The sequence below is a fragment of the Ranitomeya variabilis genome, chromosome 3 (genome assembly GCF_051348905.1).
Source record: "Ranitomeya variabilis isolate aRanVar5 chromosome 3, aRanVar5.hap1, whole genome shotgun sequence".
Taxonomy (NCBI): Eukaryota; Metazoa; Chordata; class Amphibia; order Anura; family Dendrobatidae; genus Ranitomeya; species Ranitomeya variabilis.
The window spans coordinates 642612322-642630550 of record NC_135234.1 but is presented as its reverse complement, the minus strand read 5'-3'; the positions used below and the strand labels follow the sequence as shown (position 1 = coordinate 642630550).

The 18229-nt window shown below is 44.3% G+C and overlaps 1 protein-coding gene across 2 annotated transcripts in view; it reads left to right on the top strand.

Annotated features, from left to right (window-relative positions):
• The first annotated feature begins 16435 nt into the window (after positions 1 to 16435).
• The window catches only part of LOC143816813 (retinol dehydrogenase 7-like), a 55730-nt gene continuing 53936 nt past the window's right edge, over positions 16436 to 18229 (top strand). The window contains exon 1 of one of the 2 annotated variants that reach the window (XM_077297675.1): positions 16436 to 16658. The gene's annotated coding sequence lies outside the window, so the exon portion shown is untranslated. Of the gene's footprint in view, positions 16665 to 18229 lie in introns of both variants that reach the window. The other variant, XM_077297676.1, reaches the window with a different exon arrangement.

Below are 18229 nucleotides of genomic sequence, written 5' to 3'. Positions count from 1 at the left end.
AAAAATCTGTGCAGAAACTTGTTTTTTCTAGTCCTAAAGAAAATGTAATTTACTCAATGTAAAGTTGCTTGAGAATAACAACTAGTGATGAGCAAATTTGTTCAGAAAACGATCGCCAAATATTTGTGTTGATAAAGTGCTGAAAATGCTTTGGCAACAAAAGTATTTTCAGCACTTTATCAACGATAATGGTGTTGTATCATGAGCGTTTGGTACATGTTTGAGGAGGGGAGGGGGTTTGCAGAGCACTGAGGGGTGGCGTTCTTGAAAACAGTAATATTTTTTTTTCCTAGCTTTATGTGTGCACATTGCGGCTAGCCAATCAGGGCACAGAAAGCATCCACAATGTCCTGACACCACGGCTTGTGCATCCACATGTCCCTCTCCATATAAAGAGTGGACATGTTGTTTTAACGCCATTTTGACACTGTAACAGCGCAGAGAGGCTGCTCCTGACGCTGGCATTGTTAGCAGCAAGATTTTAGCTAGTTAGATAGGTGGCTGTGTATCGGACAGATAGTGTAGCTAGCTAGTGTACAGTGTGGCTGTTAAATTTACCTTCCATCATTTTTTTTTTCTGGCCACAGACAAAGCCAGCAGGGCACATGTCCCACAAGTGTGTTGTGCCCCTCTTCTATTGTGCTCCAAGAACGAGTATAGCATTCTAAATAATATTTTTTCCCTAGCTAAATGTGAAACTGCCTGCTGTATCCCACCTTGTCATTTAGTGCTGTGGTGAAATGAAACTGTCTACACACCTAACGCACAAAAAAGTATCATTTTTTAGTTGCAAAAAGTAAGACAGCCTGCAATTTCACACTTTGTCATTTTGTTGGGTTGAAATTAAGCTGTCTACAGATCTCACGCACATAACCAAATTTTTTTTCTGTTGCAAAACGCCATACAGTAGGGACCTGACTTTCAAATAGTTTGTAGCATCTAGTGTTTTATAGAGACCTGATCCAGAAGCCACAAAAAAAAATTATGTTCCTAGTGTCAAACAGTAGGGGACATCTAACATTCAAATAGTTTGTGGCATCTAGTGTGTTATAGAGGCCTGATCCAAAGGCCACAAAAAATTCTTGTGTTCCTAATGTCATACAGTAGAGGACATATGATATTCAAATTGTTTGCAGCATATCTTCTGTCTCATAGAGGCCTCATCCACACTCAAACAATTCTTTCTTCTGTGACTAGCACGATACAGCATGCCATATTTTACCTTTGAATTTAGTTCCGCTGAAATTCAACTGTTTGCAAAGATGGTGCGGAGTTTAAAATCTTTTTTTTGGCGTTAATACTGTGCTCCTACCACACTATCTGAGCAACATGCCTGAGAAAAAGCGAGGCTGTGGTGAAAGGGGAATTAGGCTTGGTGTTCAAGGTGTACGTGGGGTAGGTTTTAAGGTTAGTGAAAGCACTAGTGAACCAACAATGTTACGTCCTATGCAAAGATAACTGACAACTTCTGTTAATGGACGGACTATTCCACTACCTTTCTTTGGCAGACGCACAGTGGTACGCCTAGTTGATGAGGCCCAGAAAGAACTTGTGCTAGAGTAGATGGCAAGCGCAGCTTCAAGTTGCCTCTCCTCCTCTTCCTCCATCTCAACATCACAGCCAATTCAGTCCACAAAGGTGGCACCCAAATTCCCCTTGCTTGCCCCCCGCGTCCCCACTCTCCAACCATACAACTCACTGTATGAAACCAAAGATGGGAGAGTCTGAAGAGCTGTTCACACATTCTATGCCATGGTCATCAGAAGTGTACTCAAAAGCTTCACAGAGTCAAGAGGAGGAAATCTGCACTGGTGTCCAAATATTTTTTTAGCTTGGATCCTGGGCAGGACAAAGTGGGTACCAAACAGCATCCTGACCCTCATCATCAGAAGTTAACCCCTGGGGGAGGTGATCCTGATGAGACTCATATCTAAGGCTCATGTGGACTGCACTGAACTGACAGGGCAGGAAGAGGAGGAGGGCGACTCCAAGGGCGAGGAGTGTGATAGCAGAGGATGATGGATGAGGTGTTAGATCCCAGTTGGATTGAACATAGAGGCACACAGCTGAGTAGGTCATCTGAGGAGGACGATGAGGACGTTACATTGCGCTGTATGTCGCACACACATAGTGATTCAGCCATGATGAGCATTGCATCCTCAGCCACAACCGTGGCTGTAACCAGCAGACGTAACCGTCCTTCAGACGGAACCTGAAAACCCATATCTTCAGGAAAGCCTACAGCCTGCAATAACCATTCTGCCGTCTCACCAACCACCCAAGCTGTCACCTCACCAACCACCCGAGCTGCCACCTCACTAACCACCCGAGCTGCCACCTCATCAACCACCCGAGCTGCCGCCTCACCACCACCAGAGCTGCCACCACCAGAGCTGCCACCTCACCACCACCGGTGCTGCAGCACCCCCGACCTCCTGTCTCTTCCCCATTATTCCATAGAATGTAAGTCCGCAAGGACAGGGTCCTCTCCCCAATGTACCAGTCTGTCATTGTAAATTTGTTTACTGTTAACGATATCTATAACCCTGTATGTAACCCCTTTTCTTGTGTACAGCACCATGGAATTAATGGTGCTATATAAATAAATAATAATAATCATGAGAAAAGAAGATTATGTGGCAATACTGAAGCAACATTTGAAGACATCAGCGAGGAAGTTAAAGCTTGGGAGGAAATGGGTCTTACAAATGGACAATGACCCAAAGCATACTGCCAAAATGGTAGCAAAATCAATGCATTGGAGTGGCCATCACAAAGCCCTATTTCAATGCTATTGAAAATTTGTGGGCAAATCAGAAAATGCAAGTGCAAGCAAGATGACCTACAAACCTGGATCAGTTACACTAGTTTTGTTAGGAGCAATGGGCTCAAATTTCAACCATTGTGAGAAGCTTGTAGAAGGATATCCCAAACAATTAACCCAGGTCATTAACTTTTGACGCTGCAGTAAGTAATAAAAAAGCCTAAAAACATTCTCTCTCTCTCTCTCAATATTCTGGCATTTGGAAAACATTAATAATTATGTTAATCCTAATTGACTTAAATTATTCGATTTCATGACAGATATTGAGAAAAGCATGCATATGTTATTTTATTTAGTGTATGTAAACTTCCGGTTTCAACTGTATAAATAAATATATTTTGAACATTGAAACTGCATTGCTGCCATAGAAAATGGAAAACAAGAAAACATTAAGCTATATAATGTATATATGAAATATTCATTTGCAAAATTGCTATGAAAAATACAGTAAAAAATGAAAGTACTTAGCTTACATAGATTGACCAATATATATGAGCCCAACTGCCATGTCAAGGCCAGCTTACGATTTAAAATCACCTGTGGTTGATGGAAGTTGGAATGTCCTAAAAGAAAATAGAGAAAAAGGACCTGCACATCCAAGCTAATGTGAACAGGTGCCAACCAAAAAACACACATAACTTGAAAAATTATAAGGTTGCACCATGAATTACCACGAAAGATTAGTCTAGATTAACATTGAAACTGCATTACTGCCATAGAAAATGGGACAAATGGAAAAAACGCTACATAATGTTTATATGAAATATTCATTTGCAAGATAAATAGACATGCTGCGGTCTGGAGAGACGCGCTGCATGTTCGTCTCCACTGGTGAGCCGCGGGTGTCTCTGGATGCATAGTGGCCATGAGATTTCTTGAAATGCCATCCACTCTGCTGTATCATCTGGAGGCTGCGAGTTGGACACTGCACAAGTATGCACCGTCCAACCCGCAGCTTTTACTCATCGTGTGCACATACCCTGACAGATGCTGCTGCAGACTTGGATGCTTTTCTCAGGCTGAGGAGACGCTTAAAGTAAACCTGTCAGCAGGAATTTGCTAAGTAACCTACAGACACTGTAAGATTGGCAGTGTTAAGCACAGGTCGCCCCGAAGCACAAACATGTTCCTCATCATAGAGACTGAAGATAAGCCTCTGCTTACAGTGCCGCCCTAGAGAATGGGTATCTCATTAAATGAAAAGGTCTAAAGGTACCTTCACACGAAGCGACGCTGCAGCGATAGCGAAAACGATGCCGATCGCTGCAGCGTCGCTGTTTGATCGCTGGAGAGCTGTCACACAGACCGCTCTCCAGCGACCAACGATGCCGAGGTCCCTGGGTAACCAGGGTAAACATCGGGTTGCTAAGCGCAGGGCCGCGCTTAGTAACCTGATGTTTATCCTGGTTACCAGCGTAAAATGTAAAAAAAACAAACAGTACATACTTACATGCGTCCCCCGGCGTCCGCTTCCTGCACTGTGTGAGCGCCGGCAGTAGCAGGGCACAGCGGTGACGTCACCGCTGTGCTGTGCTTTCACTTTCACTTTGCGGCGCTCAGTCAGTGTGGGAAGCGGACGCCGGGGGACGCATGTAAGTATGTACTGTTTGTTTTTTTTCCATTTTACGCTGGTAACCAGGGTAAACATCGGGTTACTAAGCGCGGCCCTGCGCTTAGCAACCCGATGTTTACCCTGGTTACCAGTGTAAAATATCGCTGGTATCGTTGCTTTTGCTGTCAAACACAACGATACACGGCGATCGGACGACCAAATAAAGTTCTGAACTTTATTCAGCGACCAGCGACATCACAGCAGGATCCTGATCGCTGCTGCGTGTCAAACTAAACGATATCGCTAGCCAGGATGCTGCAACGTCACGGATCGCTAGCGATATCGTTACAAAGTCGTTTCGTGTGAAGGTACCTTAACACTGATTGTGCAAGGACCACAAGATGGATTTCTTCAACCCAGGTGTCATTTTAATCAGTTTAACACTGCCAACTGGAAACTGTCTGTAGGTTACTTAGCAAAATCCTGCTGACAGGTTCACTTTAAGGGTCCCTTTCCACTTGCGAGGAAAACGGACGCGTGCAATCCGATAAAAAATCGGATTGCACTCGGACCAATGTTAGTTAATAGGTGTCTTTTGATTTGCGATTTTTTTCTCAGCCGAAATCGGACTGAGAAAAATCTGGATCGGCTGAGAAAAAAATCGCAGCCTGCTGCGTATTGCTGCGATTCTCGGACGAGACTCGCCAATGCAAGTCAATGGGTGCGAGAAAAAAATCGCACAGCACTCGCACCATGCGAGTTCTGTCCGATTTTTACGCACCGGTGTCCTTTGAAAAGCCGGTAATTCAGCGCGGTGTACAGTAAAATCACACTGACAGGTTAGAATAGAGTAGATATATACACATAGAATAGGTATATATACATATATATATGTCAGTGAGACACCTATATATGTATATTTATATTTAATGCAGCGCTAGATAGCTTAAAAGCCTCTAATTCAATTGCCGGCTTTTTCCTTCTCCTTCACAAACCCGACATGATATGAGACATGGTTTACATACAGTAAACCATCTCATATCCCTTTTTTTATTACATATTCCTCTTCACTAATGTAACAAGTGTCTGTGTGCACAATTTGGGGGCTCTAGCTGTTAAATTAAAGGGTTAAATTGCGGAAAAAATTGGCGTGGGCTCCCGCGCAATTTTCTCCGCCAGAGTGGTAAAGCCAGTGACTGAGGGCAGATATTAATAGCCAGGAGAGGGTCCATGGTTATTGGCCCCCCCGTGGCTAAAAACATCTGCCCCCAGCCACCCCAGAAAAGGCACATCTGGAAGATGCGCCTATTCTGGCACTTGGCCACTCTCTTCCCACTCCCTGTAGCGGTGGGATATGGGGTAATGAAGGGTTAATGCCACCTTGCTATTGTAAGGTGACATTAAGCCAGATTAATAATGGAGAGGCGTCAATTATGACACCTATCCATTATTAATCCAATTGTTGGAAAGGGTTAAAAAACACACACACACATGATTTAAAAGTATTTTAATGAAATAAACACAGCGATTGTTGTAATAATTTATTGTTCTCGCAATCCATCAGGAACACCCTCGCTTGGAAAAAATAATAAACGCACAAGATACATACCCTCAGCTGAACCGTCACGTCCCACGAAGTAATCCATCTGAAGGGGTTAACTAATATTACAGGCAGGAGCCCTGCAAATGCAACTGTGCTCCGTGCTTGTAATTCCCCAGCGAATGAATGAAATGTAGGTCATTGACCTACATTTCCTTCAGTCACGGTGATGCGCCCCCTGGTGGATGTCCTCATATGACCTGGAGCGTGGGAAAAAGTTCCCAGGCTGCAGTTCATGAGAACATCCAGCAGAGGGCGCCTCACCGCGACTGAAGGAAATGTAGGTCAATGACCTACATTTCATTCATTCGCTGGGGAATTACAAGCACGGAGCACAGCTGCATTTGCAGGGCTCCTGCCTGTAATATTAGTTAACCCCTTCAGATGGATTACTTCGTGGGACGTGACGGTTCAGCTGAGGGTATGTATCTTGTGCGTTTATTATTTTTTCCAAGCGAGGGTGTTCCTGATGGATTGCGAGAACAATAAATTATTACAACAATCGCTGTGTTTATTTCATTAAAATACTTTTAAATCATGTGTGTGTGTGTTTTTTAACCCTTTCCAACAATTGGATTAATAATGGATAGGTGTCATAATTGACGCCTCTCCATTATTAATCTGGCTTAATGTCACCTTACAATAGCAAGGTGGCATTAACCCTTCATTACCCCATATCCCACCGCTACAGGGAGTGGGAAGAGAGTGGCCAAGTGCCAGAATAGGCGCATCTTCCAGATGTGCCTTTTCTGGGGTGGCTGGGGGCAGATGTTTTTAGCCACGGGGGGGCCAATAACCATGGACCCTCTCCTGGCTATTAATATCTGCCCTCAGTCACTGGCTTTACCACTCTGGCGGAGAAAATTGCGCGGGAGCCCACGCCAATTTTTTCCGCAATTTAACCCTTTAATTTAACAGCTAGAGCCCCCAAATTGTGCACACAGACACTTGTTACATTAGTGAAGAGGAATATGTAATAAAAAAAGGGATATGAGATGGTTTACTGTATGTAAACCATGTCTCATATCATGTCGGGTTTGTGAAGGAGAAGGAAAAAGCCGGCAATTGAATTAGAGGCTTTTAAGCTATCTAGCGCTGCATTAAATATAAATATACATATATAGGTGTCTCACTGACATATATATATGTATATATACCTATTCTATGTGTATATATCTACTCTATTCTAACCTGTCAGTGTGATTTTACTGTACATGGCGCTGAATTGCCGGCTTTTCAAAGGACACTGGTGCGTAAAAATCGGACAGCAATACGGATGTCATACTGATGTCATACGGATGGTGCGATTAAAAAATCGCATGGCACTCGCATGACACTCGCATGACAATCGCATACGTTCCATCCGTTTTTTCGGTCCAGATTACGGACCGTTTTTTATCTCGCAAGTGGAAAGGGACCCTAAGGGTATGTGCACACGTCCGGATTTCTTGCAGAAATTTCCTGAAGAAAACCGGAAATTTTCTGCAAGAAATCCGCATTTTTTTTTTGCGGTTTTTTCCCGTTTTTTTTGCGTTTTTTTTAGCATTCTGCAAGCGTAATTAGCTTGCAGAATGCTAAAGTTTTCCAAGCGATCTGTAGCATCGCTTGGAAAACTGACTGACAAGTTGGTCACACTTGTCAAACATAGTGTTTGACAAGTGTGACCAACTTTTTACTATAGATGCTGCTTATGCAGCATCTATAGTAAAAGATAGAATGTTTAAAAATAATAAAAAAATTTAAAAAATGGTTATACTCACCCTCTGCAGACAGCCAATCTCTTCAGCGGCGTCCGTTCCTATAGATGCCGGTGTGGTTCAGGACCTTTGATGACATCGCGGCACAGCCCCGTGCGGGAAGTAAGCAGATCAATGCACTCCTAGGTGTGCGGAATCCCCGCAATTCCGCATTTTTAATGAATATGTTGCTTTTTTTTCCGCGATGCAATTTTTTCGCGGAAAAAAATGCAACATTTGCACAAAAAATGCGGAATACACTGTAAATAATAGGAGGCATATGTAAGCGTTTTTTATCGCGTTTTTATAGCGAAAAAACGCGAAAAAAACGCGAAAAATCCTGAACGTGTGCACATGGCCTAACAATCCAGAGTGCTAAAGTTGCAGAGGTCGGGACACTACCCCAAGTTTATGTGAGGGGAGATTGATCATTGCAGCAGTACTGAATAAACCACTGCAGTGCTCTGCTTCTGATCCCTGTATGATACATGGATGGTAGTATACAGTGGCGTAACTACAAAGTTATGGGCCCCGGTGCGAACTTCCAAATGGGGCCCCCCCCCTACCCCCCATACCCCCCCCACCTTCCCCCGCCTCCGCAACCCCCCACCTTCCCCCGCCCCGCTTCCCCTAGATACGCCTCGGACTGTTGCAGGAATCTCCTGCACTGCAACATGGTGTTGGGTGCCAGCACAGCCCGCACAGTGGTATATACAGCAGAGCCCGCACAGTGGTATATAGAGCACAGCCCGCACAGTGGTATATCCAGCACAGCCCGCACAGTGTTATATACAGCAGAGCCCGCACAGTGGTATATAGAGCACAGCCCGCACAGTGGTATATACAGCAGAGCCCGCACAGTGGTATATCCAGCACAGACCGCACAGTGGTATATCCAGCACAGACCGCACAGTGGTATATCCAGCACAGACCGCACAGTGGTATATCCAGCACAGCCCTCACAGTGGTATATCCAGCACAGCCCGCACAGGGGTATATACAGCACAGCCCGCACAGGGGTATATACAGCACAGCCCGCACAGGGGTATATACAGCACAGCCCGCACAGGGGTATATACAGCACAGCCCGCACAGGGGTATATACAGCACAGCCCGCACAGTGGTATATCCAGCACAGCCCGCACAGTGGTATATACAGCAGAGCCCGCACAGTGGTATATACAGCAGAGCCCGCACAGTGTTATATACAGCAGAGCCCGCACAGGGGTATATACAGCACAGCCCGCACAGTGGTATATCCAGCACAGCCCGCACAGTGGTATATACAGCAGAGCCCGCACAGTGGTATATACAGCAGAGCCCGCACAGTGTTATATACAGCAGAGCCCGCACAGTGGTATATACAGCAGAGCCCGCACAGTGGTATATAGAGCACAGTCCGCACAGTGGTATATACAGCACAGCCCGCACAGTGTTATATACAGCACAGCCCGCACAGTGGTATATCCAGCACAGCCCGCACAGTGGTATATACAGCACAGCCCGCACAGTGGTATATCCAGCACAGCCCGCACAGTGGTATATACAGCAGAGCCCTCACAGTGGTATATAGAGCACAGCCCTCACAGTGGTATATACAGCAGAGCCCGCACAGTGGTATATACAGCAGAGCCCGCACAGTGGTATATAGAGCACAGCCCGCACAGTGTTATATACAGCACAGCCCGCACAGTGGTATATACAGCAGAGCCCGCACAGTGGTATATACAGCACAGCCCGCACAGTGGTATATACAGCACAGCCCGCAGTGGTATATAGAGCACAGCCCGCACAGTGGTATATAGAGCACAGCCCGCACAGTGGTATATAGAGCACAGCCCGCACAGTGGTATATACAGCAGAGCCCGCACAGTGGTATATACAGCAGAGCCCGCACAGGGATATATACAGCACAGCCCCCACAGGGGTATATACAGCAGAGCCCGCACAGGGATATATAGAGCACAGCCCACATCTCATCTCCCCCCCCCCCCGATAATGGCCCCACAGTCCGGTTAAAAAGAAAAAAACTCTCCTCACCTTTCCTTTTGCCCGCGGCGGCTGCAGTCTGCCCAGGACACTGCAGGTGCGCGATGATATGACGTCATCGCGCACCCGCAGTGTACTGTCAGAGGCAGAGCGGGGAATGATGGGAGAGGAAGCGTCAGGTGACGCTCTCTCCTCCCATCATTGCATTGAACTATACCGGTGTCATAGACGCCGGTATAGTTAAATGCGGCGGCGGCGGCGGCGGCGGCACTGGGGGGGGTTCCGGGGGAGGAACAGTGCAGCGGCCCACTACTGGCATCGGCTCTTCTGGCATTTGCCAGAAGTGCCCGATGGCCAGCCTGGCCCTGCTCAGACCTGCCGGCCCGGGGCCCCTGACCTGCGGGGCCCGGTCGCAATGGCGACCGCTGCGACCGCGGTAGTTACGCCCCTGGTAGTATACATTATGCACTGTCATGGCTTGTAGAGCAGAGGATCACAGCGTGTATTTGCATCTTCTTGTTGATATAACTGCTACTAGAAGGGAGCTCATCCTCTGTTCTTGGATAAAACAGAGACATACAGTATATTAAGGGGCAGGCAGCTAGGAATAGCCTGCCACAGGCCATGCCCCAACTTTTCAGACTGGCTGTTACTCACAGGGGGAGCTGAGAACTAGTGTGTGATGTAATGTCCCACACGGGAGGGAGAGCAGTGAGGAGCAGCTCCTGTTTCACGGAATTACAATGGCTTTAAAGATAATTGTAGTGCAATGGGCATCTCATCTTTATAGTGTATGAGGGCAAGGACAGTACAAAAATGTTTAATCTCCTTGGAGTACCCCTTTAATCTGTTATACTTTATTATTATTATTATTATTATTATTATTCATTTTTATAGCGCCATTTATTCCATGGCGCTTTACATGTGAAATACGGGGCAAATATAGACAAACACATTAAACATGAGCAAAAAACAAGGCACACGGGTACATAAGGAGGGAGGACCCTGCCCGCGAGGGCTCACATCTGTGTTATTAACAAGTGATGTACCGCTGTCCACAATCAACATTTTTGTGCCTCTCTGATGTACTGCCGCTGAAGAATTCCAGCGCTTTACCCACTAACTGTTGAACATAGTTCCAAGACCAAGTAAGTAACGTGTGGCTCATTCTTAATGCCAACAAAGGGTTCCAACTTGTTCCACGTTACGGCAGCATGCAGTCTGAGAGTGACAGCAATTCAAGCAAACGTATGTGCACAAACCAAGGGTCACCTGTATATGGTATTTATGATCTCCGAAATACACCTTGGCAAAGGAGAACTTGGATATATAAAGTAATACTGTAGGAAAACTTCCCCTACTTTGAGTTCCTTTTGTTCTGAAAGAAAAAATAAGGAACACAAAACCAGTGAAGAGTAAAAGAGGCAGAGAAGGGAGTCAGCTTAACTATTGAAATTACAGTTAGCCAGCTCCTTAACTTAAAGGGAATTTGTCAGCAGGTTTTGCTACCTCATCTGAGAGCAGCCTGTTGCAGGCAAAGAGAAGCTGAATCCAGTGATGTATCACTTAGATTACTGGGTGCAGCTGTTCTGACACAATCAGAGTTTTTCAGATTTAGCAATGAAGCAGAGCTGAGAAAGCTGCCCTCACCTACACCTGGGTCTCCATATACAATGTCTATAGACAGAGAGCTGCTCATCACAGGAGAAGGCATAGCTGGACCAGAGGCACTGCTTCTATTTAGGAGCAATCATAAGTTACTAGTGCCAAAACATTCATTGCAAGAAAACAAAACTGTGGCGCTTGATATGAGAGGCATCACTGAAATCAGTGTTTTATCTCCTGCCTACAGCATGTTGTCTTGAGATTTCATAGTAAAACCTGCTGATAAATTCACTTTAATGATTCACTTTCATATTAACATGGGAAATGCACAGGACCTAAAGCTTAGAGACTAGCATGTGGAATGCAGAGCAACAAGACACTTAGGTCTACTAATATGGTCCCAGAACTCCCATTAGATTAATTTATCTTTTCCAGATCATATAGCTATATTTTTGTTTCACACGAAAGCTCCATTCATTATTTTCGTCCCAAGCTCATTTACTTTGTAACCTATATGTACACTATTTAACCCCTTAATCCCATATGACGTACTATCCCATCAAGGTAACCTGGGACTTAATTTCCAGTGACGGGATATACGTCATATGCGATCGGCCGCGCTCACGGGGGGAGCGCGGCCGATAGCGGCCGGGTGTCAGCTGACTGTCGCAGCTGACATCCTGCACTATGTGCCAGGAGCGGTCACAGACCACCCCCGGCACATTAACCCCTGGCACACTGCGATCAAATATGATTGCAGTGTTCCGGCGGTACAGGGAAGCATCGCGCAGGGAGGGGGCTCCCTGCGTGCTTCCCTGAGACGATCGGTACAAGGCGATGTGCTCACCTTGTACCGAGCGTCTCCTCCCTGCAGGCCCCGGATCCAAAATGGCCGCGGGGCTACTTCCGGGACCTGCAGGAAGGAGGCTTACCAAGTGCCTGCTCAGAGCAGGTGCTGGTAAGCCAGGAGCCCTGCATGTCAGATCGCTGATCTGACACAGTGCTCCGCAAAGTGTCAGATCAACGATCTGTCACTATACAGTGATGTCCCCCCTGGGACAAAGTAAAAAAAAAAATTTTAAATGTGAAAAAAAAAAATTCTAAATAAAGAAAATATATATATATATATATTGTTCCCATAAATACATTTCTTTATCTAAATAAAAAGAACAATAAAAGTGCACATATTTAGTATCACCGCGTCCGTAATGACCCGACCTATAAAACTGTCCCACTAGTTAACCCCTTCAGTGAACACCGTTAAAAAGAAAAAAAAAACGAGGCAAAAAAAACGCTTTATTATCATACCGCTGAACAAAAAGTGGAATAACACGCAATCAAAAAGACAGATATAAATAAACATGGTACCGCTGAAAACGTCATCTTGGCCCGCAAAAAACGAGCCACCATACAGCATGATCAGCAAAAAATAAAAAAGTTATAGTCCTCAGAATAAAGCGATGGAAAAATAATTATTTTTTCTATAAAATAGTTTTTATCGTATAAAAGCGCCAAAACATAAAAAAATTATGTAAATGAGGTATCACTGTAATCGTACTGACCCATAGAATAAAACTGCTTTATCCATTTTACCAAATGTGGAATGGTATAAACGCCCCCCCCAAAGAAATTCATGAATAGCTGGTTTTTGGCTATTCTGCATCACAAAAATCAGAATAAAAAGCGATCAAAAAATGTCACAGGCACAAAAATGGTACCAATAAAAACGTCAACTCGTCCCTGCAAAAAACAAGGCCTCACATGACTCTGTGGACCAAAATATGGAAATATTATAGGTCTCAAAATGTGGTAACGCAAAAAATATTTTTTGCAATAAAAAGCGTCTTTTAGTGTGTGACAGCTGCCAATCATTCAAATCTGCTAAAAAACCCACTATAAAAGTAAATCAATCCCCCCTTCATCACCCCCTTAGTTAGGGAAACATAAAAAAATTAAAAAATGTATTTATTTCCATTTTCCCATTAGGGCTAGGTTTAGGGTTAGGGTTAGGGCTAGGGTTAGGGCTAGGGTTAGCGTTAGGGCTAGGGTTAGGGCTAGGGTTAGGGCTAGGGTTAGGGCTAGGGCTAGGGTTAGGGTGAAGGCTAGGGTTAGGACTAGGGTTAGGATTAGGGTTAGGGCTAGTGTTAGGGTTAGGGCTAGGGTTGTGGGCTAGGGTTAGGGCTACAGTTAGGGTTAGGGCTACAGTTAGGGTTGGGGCTAAAGTTAGGGTTAGGGCTGGGGCTAAACTTAAGGTTAGGGCTGGGGCTAAAGTTAGGGTTAGGGTTGGGGCTAAAATTAGGGTTAGGGTTGGGGCTAAAGTTAGAGTTAGGGTTGAGGATAATGTTAGGGTTGGGGCTAAAGTTAGGGTTGAGGCTAAAGTTAGGGTTTGGATTACATTTACAGTTGGGATTAGGGTTAGGGGTGTGTCAGGGTTAGGGGTGTGGTTAGGGTTATGGTTGGGATTAGGGTTAGGGGTGTGTTTGGGATAGGGTTTGTTAGAATTGGGGGTTTCCACTGTTTAGGCACATCGGGGCTCTCGAAATGCGACATGGCATCCAATCTCAATTCCAGCCAATTCTGCGTTGAAAAAGTAAAACAGTGCTCCTTGCCTTCCGAGCTCTCCCGTGCGCCAAAACAGGGGTTTACCCCAACATATGGGATATCAGCATACTCAGGACAAATTGGACAACAACAATTGGGGTCCAATTTCTCTGGTTATCCTTGGGAAAATAAAAATTTTGGGGGCTAAAAAAACATTTTTGTGGGAAAAAAGTTTATTTTTATTTTCACGACTCTGCGTTATAAACTGTAGTGAAACACTTGGAGTTCAAAGTTCTCACAACACATCTAGATAAGTTCCTTGGGGGGTCTAGTTTCCAATATGGGGTCACTTGTGGGGAGCTCCAATGTTTAGGCACACAGGGGCTCTCCAAACATGACATGGTGTCCGCTAACGAGTGGAGCTAATTTTTCATTCAAAAAGTCAAATGGTGCTCCTTCCCTTCCGAGCCTTGCCGTGTGCCCAAACAGTGGTTTACCCCCACATATGAGGTATCAGTGTACTCAGGAGAAATTGCCCAACAAATTTTAGGATCCATTTTACCTTTTACCCGTCTGAAAACAAAAAAATTGAGGCTAAAATAATTAGGGGGATTTCTACTGTTTAGGTGCATCAGGGGCTCTGCAAATGCAACGTGACGCCTGCAGACCAATCCATCTAAGTCTGCATTCAAAATGGCGCTCCTTCCCTTCCGAGCTCTGCGATGTGCCCAAACGGTGGTTCCCCCCCATATATGGGGTATCAGCATACTCAGGACAAATTGGATAACAACTTTTGGGGTCGAATTTCTCCTTTTATCCTTGGGAAAATACAAAACTGGGGGCTAAAAAATAATTTTTGTGAAAAAAAAAAAAATTATTTTCACGGCTCTGCGTTATAAACTGTAGTGAAACATTTGGGGGTTCAAAGTTGTCAAATCACATCTAGATAAGTTCCTTAGGCGGTCTACTTTCCAAAATGGTGTCACTTGTGGGGGTTTTCAATGTTTAGGCACATCAGGGGCTCTCCAAATGTGACATGGTGTCCCATCTCAATTCCAGTCAATTTTGCATTGAAAAGTCAAATGGCGCTCCTTCCCTTCCGAGCTCTGCCATGCACCCAAACAGTGGCTTACCCCCACATATGGGGTATCGGCATACTCAGGACAAATGGCACAATAAACTTCTTGAATGTGGTTTTGAGCACCTTGAGGGGTGCAGTTTTTAGAATGGTGTCACACTTGGTTATTTTCTATCATATAGACCCCTCAAAATGACATCAAATGTGATGTGGTCCCTAAAAAATATTGTTGTAAAAATGAGAAATTGCTGGTCAACTTTTAACCCTTTTAACTCCCTACCAAAAAAATGTTGGTTCCAAAATTGTGCTGATGTAAAGTAGACATGTGGGAAATGTTACTTATTAATTATTTTGTGTGACATATCTCTGTGATTTAAGGGCATAAAAATTCAAAGTTGGAAAATTGCAAAATTTTTAAAATTTTCACCAAATTTCCATTTTTTCACAAATAAACATGACATCGAAGAAATTTTACCACTAACATGAAGTACAATATGTCACGAGAAAACAGTGTCAGAATCGCCAAGATCCGTTGAAGCGTTCCAGAGTTATTACCTCATAAAGGGACAGTGGTCAGAATTGTAAAAATTGGCCTGGTCAGTAACGTGCAAACCACCCTTGGGGCTTAAGGGGTTAAAGGGGTTTTCCAACGAACAGAAGTTCATGTTCATTTTAATCAATAGATCTTGGAATACTAATAACCTTTACAATTGGTTGTGTTTAAATTAAATAATCCTGTGCTGAGATAATCTTATAAATGCGTCCCTGCTGTGTACTGTGTAATGGCTGTGTCTGACCTTGCAGGGACATGGTTTGATCATACCACAGCTCCTGGGTAGGGGAGGAAGTAAATGGATTATACAGACATTACAGCATGGGATAACAAAAAAATATTTATTTGAAGTAAAACATTGTTTAAAACAGACAGGAAAATGCTTTACCTCACAAAAAGAATCAGCTGTGATCCCACGCAGTCCTGTCTGTTTATTCTTTTGCCTCCTCCCCTGCCAGGAGCTGTGGTGTGATCAGACCATGTTCCTGCATGGTCAGACATGGCCATTACACAGTACACAGCAGGGGCACATTTATAAGATTATCTCAGCAGAGGAACATTTTATCTAACCACATCCAATTGTGGAAGTTATTATTAGTCCAAGATCTATTGATTACAATTTGTTTGTGGGAAAACCCCTTTAACTACTTAAAGTTAGGAACAGTAAACAAAATACTTCCAGAGGTGTTTTTTCTGTACATGCTGCATTGTTGAAAAATGTCATTCATATGGAATGGGTGGAATGGGAATAATAAATGATGAATTTAACCATTTCTTTCTGCATGATTCGCTTTCCAATGCTGTGTTGTGAATCCGCCCCAAATTCCTTAGAACGCTAGCACATGTGGCACAGTGGAAGCAGCCCAGTTATGTATGCCTTTGGCCATGTTTTCACAGCTCTCCGTTTTTTCCTCTTAGTGGGGCTGGTTCTTCCTGTTTGTTTGCAGTGTACGCCTCTCAGCCTTTGCACTGGAGAGGAGTGGTTACTCAGTAGCACGGAGTAAATCTTGCATTGTTTTTCCTGAATTGGGTTTTTCCAGTTCCACAGGAGGGACATCTGATAATAGTCTTAAAGTCCATGGCCGTCAGCAGCCTGTGACATTTGTCCCCTATCATGAGACATTTCTGCACACTGAGTGCGGCTTCACATCAATTCCTCCCTTGGACTGCCTGTTGCAAGGTACAAGTAAGAAACAACATTCTCTGAGATCAAATGTATTGCTAGCTTTATTTATGCATATAGATTTAGTAAAGAAATATATATTTATAATGACTTCAATGAGTACTGTAAATCTGTATTATTGGATTATCCTGATATCATAAGGTAGACCTGGTTATATGGCTGCACTCCTAGGGTCAACTGGCTTTGGCTGCAGTTCTGAACATAGGCATGTTTTACACTGCTCCACTGTCAGACTCCATTGTGCTGAACCTCGATCATCATCTTGACAACCAACTTTTTTTCCGATATCTCAAAAGCGAAAATGACAATATATCAGCAAAATAATGCATAGAACATGTAAATGTGTGAATGTGGCCTAAAGTGGTGAAAAAGGTACCTTTTCAAATAATATGTCCAGTGAACCCTATATTAAAGGGAACCTAGTTTTAGCTATAAAACTGGCCCCAGTGTGCTGTTAGTAATGAACACTGCCCATCCGCTCCCCAGGCATGCACACTGACTCCAGCTTCATGTCAGTCCCAGTTTCATGTCAGATGTGCGCATGCGGCGGTGCACAGAGTGGAGAGGGCACAGAGGTGTGCATGGCGTGCGCGCTCATATGTTATGTAGCCACTGACTCAGAGCCTGTGTGCATCTGGCATGAAACTGGGGCTGTGTACCCAGAGTCAATGCGCATGCCCGGGGAGCGGATGAGTAGTGTGCACGCTCGGCATTTGATACGTGGTTGCCGTGACTTTGGTCCAGTCACTCAAATGCAATGCTGTGTGCGCGCCTAACTTCAAGTACACTGAATGATCTGTGACGGAAAGGATAAAATCACCACCTGACGGAAAGAAAAGGCATGTGAGGGAATCCTCTAATTATATAAAGTGTTTTTTAAACCTAATCCTTGGAGCTTTTCTTTGACAAAAACATGTTGGTGATGAACATTGCTTCACTATCAGCAAACGGGGACCAGTTTAATAGCTAAAAACAAGGTGATAGGTTCCCTTTAAGCATGTGGATTTACACATTTAGGCTAGATTCCCACAATGAGCTTTTGGTGCATTTCTGACGCTTCGTATTTTTGCTGCGTTAAAAAAGCAGTGTCTTATAGTTCCAGTAAAGTGAATGGAGAGTCTGTGATGTGCCTAAACAGTGAAAATATCCCCACAAGTGACACCATTTTGGAAATTAGACCCCTCAGGGAACTGATCTAGTTGTGCGGTGAGCACATTGAACCCTCAGGTGCTTAACAGAAGTTTATAACGTTGAGCCTTAAAAATAATAAAAAAAAAAAAACATTTCCCCACAAATATGTTTTCAGCACAAAATATTGCATTTTCATAAGAGTAACAGGAAAAATTGCAGCATACAGTTTGTTGTGCAATTTCTCCTGAGTACGTAGATACCCAATATGAGGGAGAAAACTACTGTTTGGGCGCACAGCAGGGCTCAGAAGGGAAGGAGCATCATTTGACTTTTTGAATGTAAAATTTCCTGGAATCATTAGCGGATGTCATGTCCAATTTCGAGAGCCCCTGACGTGCCTAAGCAGTGGAACCCTCCCACAAGTGACCCCATTTTGG